Genomic DNA, 14,139 nt, shown 5'->3' on the forward strand with positions numbered 1-14,139 from the left:
GGCCTGGGAGCAGTTGCCTGAGGGGTGTGGGGCTGTGGCTCTGCAAAGATGCTCCTTCCAGCTCAACATCTTCTGCTGAGAGGGAATCTCTGCTGAGCGCTCGGGGGCACGAGCAGCAGCACAGCAGGGAAAAGCAGAAAGCCAAGAAAATTGTTGGGTTTTTTTTGCTGAAAGGACAAAAAAAAAAAGAAAAGGAACTACAGTTTCACACTTGGGCAGTGCCATAAATCAAGGACAGGTTGGACAGGGATTGGAGCAACCTGGTCTGGTGGAAAATGTCAGGAAAGGGCAAGGGGGAACAGCTTTAAACTGACAGAGAGGAGCTTTAGATTAGAGATTAGGAAGGAATTGTTCCCTGTGAGGGTGGTGAGGCCCTGGCACAGGCTGCCCAGAGAAGCTGTGGCTGCCCCATCCCTGGAAGTGTCCAAGGCCAGGTTAGATGGGGCTTGGAGCAACCTGGGCTAGTGGAAGGTGTCCCTGCCCATGGCAGGGGTGAAATTAGGTTATTCCTTCCAACTCAAACTATTCTGTGATTCCATGATAAATTATAATTATTTGATGTTTACTTGGAGGAAAAATCATCAAGATAAGCTGCCTCTCATTGGAGACTAGGACTAAAACCATCACTGCCAAAAATTAAGCAAGATTTAATCTGAAAACCTTCAGACTCTCATCCAACACTGCAAACTGCATGTCAGGCAGCAGGAGGGAAATACTTTCCCCTTTGAATATCACAATCTAGTGGGATTCCTTTGTAGTCTACACTTTTCTCTAGGTCTTTTGAAGCTTAACTTTAGGCTGAGTTTGAGTGAGTAGGTTTTATTTGTGATTCCTCACAGAATCTTTACTCTGGAGCTCACTGTTTCTTTGTTTGCTTGGGAAAGAGGATAAGAAACTAGAGAGTGAAGAGAAATCACTCTCTAAATCAATGCCTGGCATGTCCACAGTGAACTGAGAAATGTCATTATTTATTAAAGATGTGAAAATCCCCCTTCCATTACACAGCTAAATTTTCACTTAAGTAAGAAAACTGCAGTCCTAAAATAGGAACAACCAGTGTTGGGAGTAGCACAAATGGTGGGGTTTGAGACCATCAGGATTTTATAACACAAAAAAAGAGAGAGAATAAAGTCTGAAATATGGTCTTAAAAACTGCTCAATCCATGCAACAACAACTTCCCCCAGGTGCCTGACAGCTTTAAAGATGCTTTTCTTGCAGCAAAAGGAATAACACAGATATTTGTCATCTGGGGTCAGCAGCTATTTCATCCCCCAGTTTAGGTTTTCTGACTCATTTAGGAATCAAAGGCTTGTGACAGGCAGGAGGTGATGCAAGATTGTGTAGTGTTGACCCACCACACCCCAGCCCCTTCTCTGATGTGCTCAGCTTGTTCAGACATTGCCCTTCCACAAGTACTTTCTTATTTCTATTGGTATAAATATACATTTTTTCAGTCATATTTCATACATATAAAAACATTCTCCATTCTCCTCATAGCAAAATTAAAGTTCTGCAGTGGCTTCCCACTAGTTCTGGATAGGAAAATTCCTGTTTCAACTAAATTTACTTGATTTTAAAATTATTATTCTCATTTTGACTAAGAAATTCACATTTAGCTCAAAACAAAGAGTTTTGATTTTAGATTATGGAGTTTTCAAGCTGTAGCAATGTCACTAACTGAGCAAAGAGCTGCACTGGCAAAAGGGTTGTGTTCAAGTCTTATTTTGCTGTCAAACAGCCCCTTTTTCTATCTGTAGGTTTGCATGGGATATTGGGAAGGAATTCTCGGCTGTGAAGGTGGTGAGGCCCTGGCACAGGTTGCCCAGAGAAGCTGTGGCTGCCCCATCCCTGGAAGTGTCCAAGGCCAGGTTGGATGGGGCTTGGAGCAACCTGGGATAGTGGAAGGTGTCCCTGGATGACTGGATGAGCTTTCAGGTCCCTCTCAACCCAATCCATTCCATGGTTCTATGATTCCATTCTGTCTGAGAGCAGAGTTTTCCTACCTGGATTCCTCACTGAAGAACCAACCATCTCTCACTAGGTAGTTGTAGTTCACTTATCCAACAGCTCCCATCCCGCTTCCCACTGGCTCTCACTGGGATGTCCGTGGGACATTTGGGACTCAACATCCCAGAAAAGCAGAGCTTTGGGAAGTATTTCGTTCCTGCAAGGAGAGTGAAGAAAGCAGCCATGAGAACTTGTTCCATAAACAGCAACATCACCCTATACACCACCATCTCAATTAATATTATGGGGAAACAGAGTGAATTCTGCCTGGAAAATCCCTAAAAACAAGCAGGGAATTTATGAGGAGAAGCAGCATCTTGATTAAAAGGCTGTCGGTTTCTGCTTTTGGCTGGGACAGGCTCCTAATGAGCTTCAAGGAAATTAATCCTCTCTATCCTGTGGATATTTTAACAGAGATATAGACTAAGGGCAGATCTTCTTCTCAAGAAAACACCCCCTGCTGCTGATTGAGGAATATTAAGAAGCTTAAGTAAATGTTTCCTCTTGTTGTACCCTGGAACCTCTGCAGCACATGGAGAACCACAGGAGGCACCACTGGCTCCAAAAAAAACAGGAAACAAAATCATAGTGTATTGGAACCACTGTCATGAACAAGTTGTAACAATTTAATTCATTATTGAAAGCTAAATTTTCCATGTTTTCAGCAAGTTCCTGTGCCCTTTGGGATAGATTGTGTAGCTCAAACCACCAGCTACGGCCCCTCCAGCAATAAAATGTTAATAGACTGAAACTTTTCAATTGCCTTGCTGTGAATGTGATGCAGTTTAATTTTATAAGGTGCCATCAATAATACATAAAAAAATATTGTAAAACATAATGTGATTATTTTAATTCCTAGAAGCAGGACTAGGGAAACAGGGGATGAAGTGCAACACTAAGCAGGTGCCAAATGCAATTATTTATTTCTGATAAACTTCACCTGCCCAGAGCTGGGCAGACCCTGCCTGTGCAAACACCTTGTTTCAACAACCGCCTCCCTTCAGTTGTGGTGTCCAGAGAGGGTGTGGATTCCATCCCTGGAAATGTCCAAGGCCAGGTTGGACAGGTCTTGAAGCAACTTGGTCTAGTAGAAGGTGTCCCTGCCCCCAACGGGAGGTGGAACTGGTTGAGCTTCAAGGTCCCTTCCAACCCAAACCGTTCTGGGATTCTATGGTAATTAAATCATAGTCCTACAAGACTCCCTCTGGTTTTGAAGGTTAATTAACTGTGCAGGAAATAGGTTTTTAAAGTCTGTTCTTCAACCAAAAACTGCTTTTAGGGCAGAAGCTGATGCTTGAGGGAATATTTTTCCATTATCCACACAAGCTCAGATCTCTGGTCCAATGATGGAATGGAACACATGAGGGACTTGTCACTGGGGACAGGCACAAGTGTAAAGAGAAGGAGTTTCTAAAAGACATTTTCACCTCTGGATGGCTCTGATCCTTGGTGACAGAAGTGGGACAGCAGAGACCTGCAGTCAGCAGTGCTCTGAAAATCCATTCTGCATAAAACACTGTCCTGCTTTCCCCATGGCCACGATTCCCAGGGATGAAATCAGCCTTCTTCATTCAACCAGGTTGCATCAACCAGATGTGAGGGACCAGGTTGCACCAGATGTGGTGGCTGCAGCCAGACACCTTCTACCTCCTCCTGGGCCCATTTTGGGATCTATCATAGAAGTCTCAAACTTAGTGAAAGGACATTAAATAATTTAAGGGAAGGGGAAATATGAGGAGAAGGCTTTTAAGCAGCTTGGGATTTCGTTGCAGGACAGATCCCTGTTAGAAAGTATCAATGTAGAATTTGGCTCTCCCTCATGTCCCTGGAATAGCAGGGGAGGCACTGAGTGTTCAACTACTGACTGACTTTTAGTTTACTTATCTTTTCACTAAAAATGTAAATTATTGAGTATTTATTTAATGTATTCATATGCAATTGTCATAGAATCTTTATTTTGGCGCCTGGTGTCCCAGCCCATGGCAGGAGGGTGGGAACCAGGTGACATTTAAGGTACCCTCCAAACCTAAACCAGGCTGTGATTCTATGAGCTATAAGAACCCAAATCCAAGCCCAAACCTGCTCTGTCATTCAAGTCCAGCTAAAACTATTTATTTATGATTTAATGTGATGAGAACTCACATCATAAAGCTCATACAACATAAGGTGAGAGATCATAGAACCAGAGAATATCCTGAGTTGGAAGGACCCACAAGGATCATCCAGTCCAACTCCTGGCCTTGCACAGACACCCCAACAATCCCACCTTGTGCCTGAGAGAGTTGTCCAAACACTTTTTGACTGTGATTTCTCATTGCAAAGCAGAGCCCAGAGAACCACTGAGCCACTCCAGCCCTCCCAGGGCAGTCAGGAGAGACATTTCTGTGTTGAGACAAGGCCAACACACCCTCCAGTTGTGTCCAGCAGCATAAATGCATTTTGCCAGTGAGGCTCCCTTTGCTGACCATATCAGCACTTTTCTCTGGCACAAACTTGCTCAAGTGCATTATTGACAGAAATAACAGACAACTGGGTAGCAGGAGGAGATCTGGGACAGGTCCTCCGGCAACATGAGCAGCCTCCCTTTACTTAAAGCAGTGGGTTCACTCACAAAACAATGGTCTGAAAAGGACGTGACAAATGGTTTTATTTAAAAATAAAACCCGATATTCACACCTGCAGAGTCTTCCAAGCCAACGTGCCCCACAAATGTGGTCTCCAAAAGGGGACATGGAGGTGCTCAGGCACCTGAGATGAACTGACAGGTGGACACAAATCAGACCTAAAAAATCCCAGACATCAGTCTTGGACTTGAACCAGCCCTGCCTGCTGCAGGTTTAAACACACCATACACGTTTTTATCCAGGAAAGCTTTTAGAAGAAGTACCTGGACTGAAACATTCCGAGAAGTGGATCCACAAATAAAGCTCTTCCCGTAAGTGGCTTCTCTGAGCATCTCATGAAAAGGGAGCCAGGCAGATTTGTGGCTGATGGGCTGGGTTGTGACATCTGGAGTCAGATCAGAACCTGACATGAGAGATCCAATCCGACAGGATGCATCAGCTTAAGATGCAGCAACTGAAGGCTTAAAAATATGTTTTTCTCTTGGCTCTGCAGTTTTGACAAAAGCTCCTCTCCCACAAGTGGCCCATCAGGTGCTCTGCCTTCAGCTCTTGGCTGGCTTTCCCTGCAGGCTGGGCACACACCTGGATGGCTCTCCTCACACAAAATATGATGCATTTTCTGACATTTTACACTGTATGTTCCCACTTCAATACCCATCACTGACTGTGTTTTCTTGTGGATAATACACTCAAATTAAATAACACCCATGACAGTGACACATCGAAGGCCTTGGAGTGTGATGTGCCAGCTCTGTCCTCCCCCTTCACACTGGTTTGTATCACTTGGGATGACAAGTGATTTGACTTGAATAGGAGCCTCATCTCCATACCTTTGGCCAGGCTCCTTCCTGCAGTGATTCCACAAACCCTTGTCTCACAAAAGCACAGTAACTCAAATTACCTTCTCCATCCACAACACACAAACCTTCATACAACACACGGAGCATCCTCTTAAAATTAACCCTATTTTGTACCATCCCTCATGTGCAGCCACTTCCATTCTATCAATACATGGAAGAGACTAAACAGACACAGTTTGCATCCCAAAGAGGCAGAGCTGTGAGATAAATCCAACAGATCTATAGAATAACTTGCAGTTAGTTAATCCCTTCTCATTATGGCAGAGCAGATCCCCAGTGACTTCCCCATTACTCCATCAGGTTTGATTGTGTCAAGACAAAAGTAGTTGAGCCTAAAGAGGAAGTAAAACCCAGGTAAAGGATTTAGATCGATTTGCTTATTAGCATCGGAATTTGGGTTAGGAAGCGTGGAAGTGAAGGGGCAGCGCCATCTCTGCTCTGTGTGGGCAGTGACAGGACCAGGGAATGGCTGGAGCCGTGTCAGGGGAGGGTTAGATTGGATTTCAGAAAAAGGTTCTTCCCCCAGAAGGTGGTTGGGCACTGAACAGGCTCCCCAGGGCAGTGGTCACAGCACCAAGACTGACAGAGCTCAAGGAGTGTTTGGACAGCACTGTCAGGGACAGGGTGGGATTGTTGGGGTGTCTGTGCAGGGCCAGGAGTCGGACTGGATGATCCTTGTGGATCCCTTCCAACTCAGGATATTATAAGACTGTGATTGTAAGATCCCTTTTCCCCTTGCAGAGCACCCACACCCAGCCCTTTGTGTTGGCTCTGACCTCAGGAGAGCCTTTTGGGGGCTGTTGTCAATAATTCTCAATTCTCAAAAGCTAATTTTGTCTTTGTTAGCATGGAAGTCACCAAAACAAAACATAAAGGCTGTTATTGAGGATTTCTCTCCGATTTCTTGGTGCAGCTTCAAATATTAAAAGCTGAAGAGCAGTTGGTGGTATCCTGTATCCTCCCCTGAGGCAGAGGGTTTATAGAGAAAAAGCACCAGAACAGAACAACACCAACATTGGTCAAGGGTAAAGTGACAGAGGTCCTTCATTCAGTGGTGATCAAGGCAATGATCAGTCAGAACAACAGCTTTGACCTCATCTCTTATTTAACTTTGTGCAGCAGGTTTTGATGCCATCCAAGACTGGATGGCAGTGTGACATGAGGACTCCTGTGATCCCAATAAATGAGTCAGAATGACACGTGAGTGTTGAACTGGACCATAAATAATGTCAGGTATAACCCAGCTTATCTGGGCTGCTTCCAGCATCTCCCCAGTGTCTGGTCCTGGAGGCATCTGCTGTACTTTGCTCACAAGAATCTCCAAGACCGATAACAGAGCTCAAATCCCCAATCCAATTTCCAACCCACATCACAGAGTCATAGAATCACTAAGGCTGGAAAAGACTTCCAAGATGGAGTCCAACCTGTGACCAAACACCACCATCTCCACTAAACCTTATCACTAAGTGCCACTTCTATTTGTTTTTTGAACACTTCCAGGGATGGTGGTTCCACTTGAACCATCATGAGAAACACCATCATGTACCAAGAAGTCCATGTAACTACTCTGGAAAGGTTTTAGGATGAAGTTTTCAGTTCAGGATGAGGTTTTCAGCTTGTGCAAACACCCACTGCTTCCCTGAAATCTGTCCCTCCCTTCAGTTAACAAGGACCCAGCACAGGAGATGCTGCCCTGGAATGTTGTTGCTACTCTGCTTTACAGTGCAATTGCCAAAATGTAAAAGAAACATGTTTTCTGCATGAGAAATGTGTTTCTAGCTCAGGCAAGGAAAGAAAGCTTCATTTTCTTTAAAGAATAGTTGAAAAATTGGATATTTCTGAAAAAAATGAGCTCTGCGAGTATCAACCAGCTGAGTCCCCAAAGATCAGCGGTTTCCCAAGAAAAGCTCTACGGATCTTGCCAGCCACAGAGTATGAATAATTCCTGAAATAATTACCAAGGGAAGTAAATAGGTGGCTCAACAATTTAAAGTATGAGGCTGTGAGGGACTAATTGCAGGGAGACAAATCTGAGCTGGGAGCCACTCCGTGAAGTCCAGTGACACTGCATGTTGGAGTCCCCATCCCTGGAGGAGTTTAAAAGCCATGTGGATGTGGCACTTGAGGACATGGGTAAGTGGTAGGTTGGCAGTGCTGAGGGAATGGTTGGATTTGATGGTCTTAGAGGGCTTTTCCAGTGACATCTCACTGAACTCTGTCCATCCCATGGGGTCACAGATGGTGAGATGCCCTGGCAGCAGATCCCCAGGCCCCCCATCATCCAGCCCTGTCACTCCCCTGAGCAAAGCCTGGCCCTTTGGCTGCATTCACACAGTGATTTTGAGACATTCATAGGAAATTAAGTTGTGCTCAAAATTCATGAGATCTAACACATCATTTGGCACTAAAGACAGTTGGGCTGTGCCAGCACTTTGTCACCCCTAGAAGGGATCAAAGGAACAATTCCTCCACACAGGACCAGGGGAAATGAGGGACATGAGGAGCAAGGGCTGAGAAGGCTGTAATTTCCTGACCAGGAATCATAAGAGAAATTACTTTTACATCAAAGATTGGTGGGGGCTTATAAATATTTATGTAAAGCCTGGAAAAAACACATGGTATAAATAAAATATTTCTTAAAAGAGTTAAAAACTGACAAGTGTTTTGTGAGGAGCACGTGGGAGTTGGGTTTTTCTGCTCCTCCGAGCACTCACGTGGATCTGGCACTGCACTAAATCATCCTAAGAGATGCTGTGGAGGGGATAAAGGTCCAGGTTAAAGAGCTGTGTTAAGTGTTTCCCTCCCTCTGTGCCCACAGGCCCTCACTGTCCCTGCCCTGCCCTCTCAGCAGGTTCTCACACACATGAGGCTTCTCTACCAGCACAAAATCAGTGAGAAAACATCCCCTCAGCCAAGTCAGGTCCCTTACAGAGAGTTATTTACTCAGTATGGGGCTGAGTCAGGAGGGCTTGAATCACCTGGTCATGGTGTAAGTGCTCAGAAAGGCTTCTGTGTCCTCTGGGGAACATCTCTTTCCAAAGCTGTGCTCCTGCCAAAGGTTCCAGTTTGGAGACAAATCCAACGCACAGGGAATTTAGGCAGAACCTGCTCTGTGCACATCAGCATTTATTTTTTGCAGCTGACATGGAGATGTTCCCCAAACCTTTTCCCTTCTCTTTGCACACCAAAGGCTGGACTTTCAGCTCCAGAGCTCACTGCCAATACAACCTTGGCCTATTGCTAATATTTCGGGGTTTTTCCTTCACATTTATAGAACCACAGCATGGTTTGAGTTGGAATGACCTTAAAGATCACCCAGTTCCATCCCCAGGGGAACCTTCCACCAGATCAGGTTGCTCCAAGCCCCATCCAACCAGGCCTTGGACACCTTCAGCTTCTCCTCCCACACCAAGAAATTCCAGGAAACCAAATCCATTTGCCAGAAAAGTAATAATAATAATAATAACAATTTATACTGACACTTGAGGAATTCCTATGAGATTTAGAAGTTCAGACAATGAATTAAAATATCTTTAGTCCAATAGAATAATTGGGCAATTGGTTCCTTACCTTGTGCTTGGGTTTATGGTGCATGTCAGGGATGCTGTTTTGGGGTGACCACACCGAGGTGCTGCCTGCAGCCTTTTGATATCCCTGTCCAGGGGAGAAACACCACCAAAGTACCCAACTCCTCTGAAAACATGGATTTGAATATATATATGTGAACAAAAAACCTCATGTTTCACCTCAGAAGTGTCATTAATAGAAAAACCACACCAACTTGTTCTAAACTGGTCTGCTCTGAACAATTCTGTGCTGTTCATATCTGTGTTTTTACTTTTGCAAAAGAAGTTTAAACCAAAATAATCTAACCAAAAGAAGTAATTTTGTTTGTTAAACCCTCTTTTCAAGTCTACTTCATTTCAATCTACTCCCTGTTTTCTCCATGCAGACCTTGTTTTCCTTTTCTTTCAGACCCAGGATACACTTACGTAATACATATATATAAATATTACAGTATAAATATATAGAAATAAATTTTTTATTGTCACCTGGATGTAGTAATTTGTAATATGATATATAATTCATATTATATATATATACATATATATATAATTCATACATAATTAATTTGTAATCTTACCATTCCTTTGTGCTGCTAGATCTAACTTAACCCAGGCTACCTGGGACAGATGTTAGTTAGGTATTAACTAAAATCACATGAGTTAAAATTAAGAGAGAGAAAATGAGCTTCTTAAATCCTGGGGAATGTCACTATGGGGAATATCTACTTTTTTTTAAGTAGTTCAACTGCCTGACTCAGGAGTTCACATCAACACTTCATCCTTCCACACTTCATTACTCTCAGCCATCGGACACTTAAAATATATATACATTTAATCTCTTCTACTCCAGCACTATCAGGAGCTCATTAAAGCTTCCAGCTCATTAGCCTGCAGGGCTCCATGTCTATAACAAAGCCATTACATAGAAATTGCTACTTCCACAAGTGCTCTGTGCTAATATTCCAATTTCTGGGACAAAAAAAGCAGGAGGATTTATTTATGTGGAGGATCAGGAGAGATCTCTCTTCCATGGGATCCATTCCTGACTCTGAGAGGGGAACAGCAACACAGTGTAAGGATGAGACAATGTCAGTCCTTGAATCCCAGCTCACAGGTTGTTCCCCACTTTGGGTTTCCACTCTCAGGCCAACTCAATCCAGCTGCCCCAAGTTTAAATTGAGAGAGGAAATCCACTTGTTTTGGAGACTTTTAAGCTGGTGTTCTGCATGGCCTTACCTGAACTGACTCATAAAGTAGAATAAACTGAAATCTCCAAGGGCCTTCTTGGAGCTCGTGTTTCAATAGTGGAGCCACTGCTGGGAATAATTCTGTCACAGCTTTTGGGGGCTTTTCTTTGTCAACATGACACACTCCCAGCTTGGGATTTGAGGCAGGGGATTTTTTCCCCCCCAGGTGAGGAGGAGGATGTGAGGAGTCTCTCCTAAAAACAATCCCCACAGCCTTATGGAAGCCATTTCCAAAATGGAAAGTTTTGGGTTTTATCCACTCTGATTTCACCTTCAAGTCCCCTGGAAATGTGTCCTTCTGAATAAAACAAAATACACAGTGCAGAGCCAAGACATGGTCCAGGAGGGGATTCCTGACTCAACAGGGGATTAAATAGGAAAGACAGTGGCAATATCCCTGTTTTGTTTTATTTTCCAGACAATGCTCCATCCTTTGGGGTCTTCAGTGCATGTTTGTTTCTGCAAAATGCCCTCAGAGACTGAGTAGCACAGACAGGCTGTTTGTTTACTGGGGCAGGGAGGCACAAGCAAGGCTTAGGATGCAAACAATCTACATTTATAGAAACTTTCTGAAATGAATTCGTTTTCCCTCAGATTCCCACAGCCATTCCTGGTAGCAGAATAACCTTACAGCATGCAAGGAGTCCAATAAAGCCATTCACTTCTAACTCCTCCTTGGGCACCTCCTTTGCCACTGCAAATCTGCAGAGAGAGAAACCAAGGAAAAATAATAACAAAACAAAACAAAAGAAAACAAACAAACAACAAAATGAAAAGGACACAAAATCCCACAAATCACATACTAGTCTCAAAATTCACAGTATTTTGAGTTTGTAACAAAGTGTGGGAATGTTTTCACTGCTTTCATATCCAGAAGCACCTGAAAGTGCTCCAGGATCACTCTCGTACCACTGGCATATCCAGCTCCTGTGACAACCCCCTTTGTCTGATTGGCAAAGAAAAATCTCTGCTTCTTGTCCCAGTGAATAATCTGGGTAATGAGAAAACTCAATTTCTCCTGGACTTAAGGAATGAGATGTTGCATGACTTTGACAGTGGTTTAAAGAGTGTTTATGCGGCTGCCCAGCTCAGAGCCATAAACCACATTGACTTCTCCTTTTAACTCCTTACCAAGCTTTTAGACCTTCAGTGGATATTTATGAATCCCAATGTTACTAATCAATAGATCTTCTTCATTGAAAAACAGGATCAGCAAATTAGCAACTTGAGAAACTGCTTTAAGCCCATTGTCTCACATCTGAACAGCACTGAATTGGATTTATCATGGCATCATGGGATGGTTTGGGTTGAAAGGGACCCCAAAGATCATCCAACCCCTGCCATGGGCAGGGACACCTTCCACTAGCCCAGGTTGATCCAAGCCCCATCCATCCTGGCCTTGGATGCTTCCAGGGATGGGGCCTCGCCACCCTCACAGGGATATTTTCTTCCCAATATCCCATATAACCCTACACACACCATTTCATTCAGCAGATCCAGACTAAAACATTGACTGGGTTATCCATGACCTTGTGCCACTGCTCTGTCATCACTCAAATCCTAAGCAGTGAGATAAAGTTCATCCAATATCATTTCTTAAACCCTTCAAGAAAACAGAGGGAACAGCTCGCCTCTGCGGCTTTGCCATGACACCAATCACTTGGGGCTGTCCCCACAAATCCCTCACAACACTGAGCACTTACAAAGCAGGTACTGAACACTCAGTGATTAATCCTCCCAAAGAGCCCAGGAGATCCGAAATAGATATTGGTTTCCTTATCTATGGAGAGTGAAACAGATAGTGAGGATTAGGCCATAAACTGCCCCAGGGGCCCAACTGACGCCCTGCTTTAGTCACTAATCCTTTATCATCTCTGCTCTCAAATCTAGGCTGATGACAGTATCTTAAGCCTCACTTTAAAAGGCAGGTACAGAGCTGTGGAACAGCTATTGCTGTCACTGGAGAAGGCATTACCTTCTCCTCTCAACAGCAAGAGCTGGTGTGACCCATGAGGAAAAGGTTCTTCCCCCAGAGGGTGGTCAGGTACTGAACAGGCTCCCCAGGGCAGTGGTCACAGCCCCAAGGCTGCCAGAGCTAAAGGAGTGTTTGGACAATGCTCTCAGGGACAGGGTGGGATTGTTGGGATGTCTGTGCAGGGCCAGGAGTTGGACTCCATGATCCTCGAGGGTCCCTACCAGCTCAGGAGATTCTATGACTCTAGGATTCTGTGACTCAGGGCTGAAAGCCAGCTGCAGTCCAAGGAGGGCAGTGAAGGTCCTGAGCTGGCTCAGGCATCCACAGCATCTCCACACCTCAGGGCTGACAGAACTGCATCTCCCAGCACTCCTGGTGACATGTATGAAACAGATGCAGCACTTTCCACGCACTCTGTGACTGTCTCCTCTCCTGCTGCCCGCTCTGGAATGAGGGAGGACATAAAAATGTATTGGTTTTCCACTTTCTAAGCAGCACCCCACTGACATTTTGGGTGCAAATGGCTGGATTCAGCTCCTCTGGGCGCCCAGCAAAGCCCATGTTGAGTGCAACGAGATGACCAAGGTACATCTCCTCTGCAAGTGGCAGGAGCTGCTGCCTGATGACATTTCTCCCTGGACAGAGCAGCATCTCCCTCTTTTCTCTTTTCTCCTGCTGAAATCCCAGCCTGAGAAGTACTGGAGGCCTTCTTGGGAAGGCAGGAGTTACTGGTGGCCAGGGTTGTCTGCTCAAGCACTGTCATCTGTCCTGTCATCTGTCCTTTCTCCTTTGACCTCATCTGCTCAAGCACTGTCATCTGGCCTTTCTCCTTGCACCCTGATTTTGTTAAGGTTGAGACCTTTAAGATTGTCAAGTCCAGCTATAAACCACCACCACCACCACGTTCACCACTAAACCATGTCCTTAAGTGCCACATCCACAAACATTTTGAACACATCCAGGGATCATGACTCCACCACTGCCAAAGGCAGACTGTTTAATGTTTGACAACCTTCTCTGTGAAGAAATATTTCCTAAAATCCCATCTAAACCTACCCTGGTGCAACCTGAGGCTGTCTCCTCTTGTCCTGTCACTCGTTGCCCAAGAGAAGCTGGTGGATACCTGAAATAGGGGTGGTTTATAAAGGAAATACCAAGAATTACTTAACCAAGACTTTCAGAGTTGGGATTTTATACACCAACAGCATCTTTTGCTTTCTCAGATTGTAACATTTGGCACAGTTGCACCTGCCACACCACATAAACCTCAGCACACAAAGACATCACAGTTTCTTCAGGATAATCCCCAGAAGAAGAGATATATTGTATGGATTCCACCTGTGGGATCTAAACCAAATCCTTTTGATTAATCACATGCTATTAATGGCAATGGTAATGAGCATGGCACTAAGCATTCCATAAAATATGTAAAGCCTGGATGGCTCTCAATAGATCTTGGCAAGTGCCTCATTTAACCTTCACAGCTCATGAAAAACTGTTCGAAGTTCTTCGTCTCAGACATGAAAACTATTGATTGTTTACAGCTTTGCATGACCTTTTCTGACAAGTGGGGGAAATTATGAGATATTCAGTTGTAATTCAATCACAGAATATGCTCTAAATTATGGCGGGTTTCAAAATGCCCATGTTGTTTCTGCACATTCATTTTAGCTCTGAGTCTCATCTAAGTCTTTGGAGAAGATATGTAGGAAACTATTTCAAACTGCAGTGCTCCTGAGTGCAGATAAAAGCTGTTTATACCTCAGAGGCATCAGGTCTGAAAAGTTGCTCCTAACTATAACAAATATAAGTAATTTTAAAAACATCAATTAAATGAGACTTAGAACTTGTATCTACAT

Source organism: Corapipo altera, unplaced genomic scaffold (assembly GCF_003945725.1).
Source record: "Corapipo altera isolate COAL_440 unplaced genomic scaffold, ASM394572v1 180, whole genome shotgun sequence".
NCBI lineage: Eukaryota > Metazoa > Chordata > Aves > Passeriformes > Pipridae > Corapipo > Corapipo altera.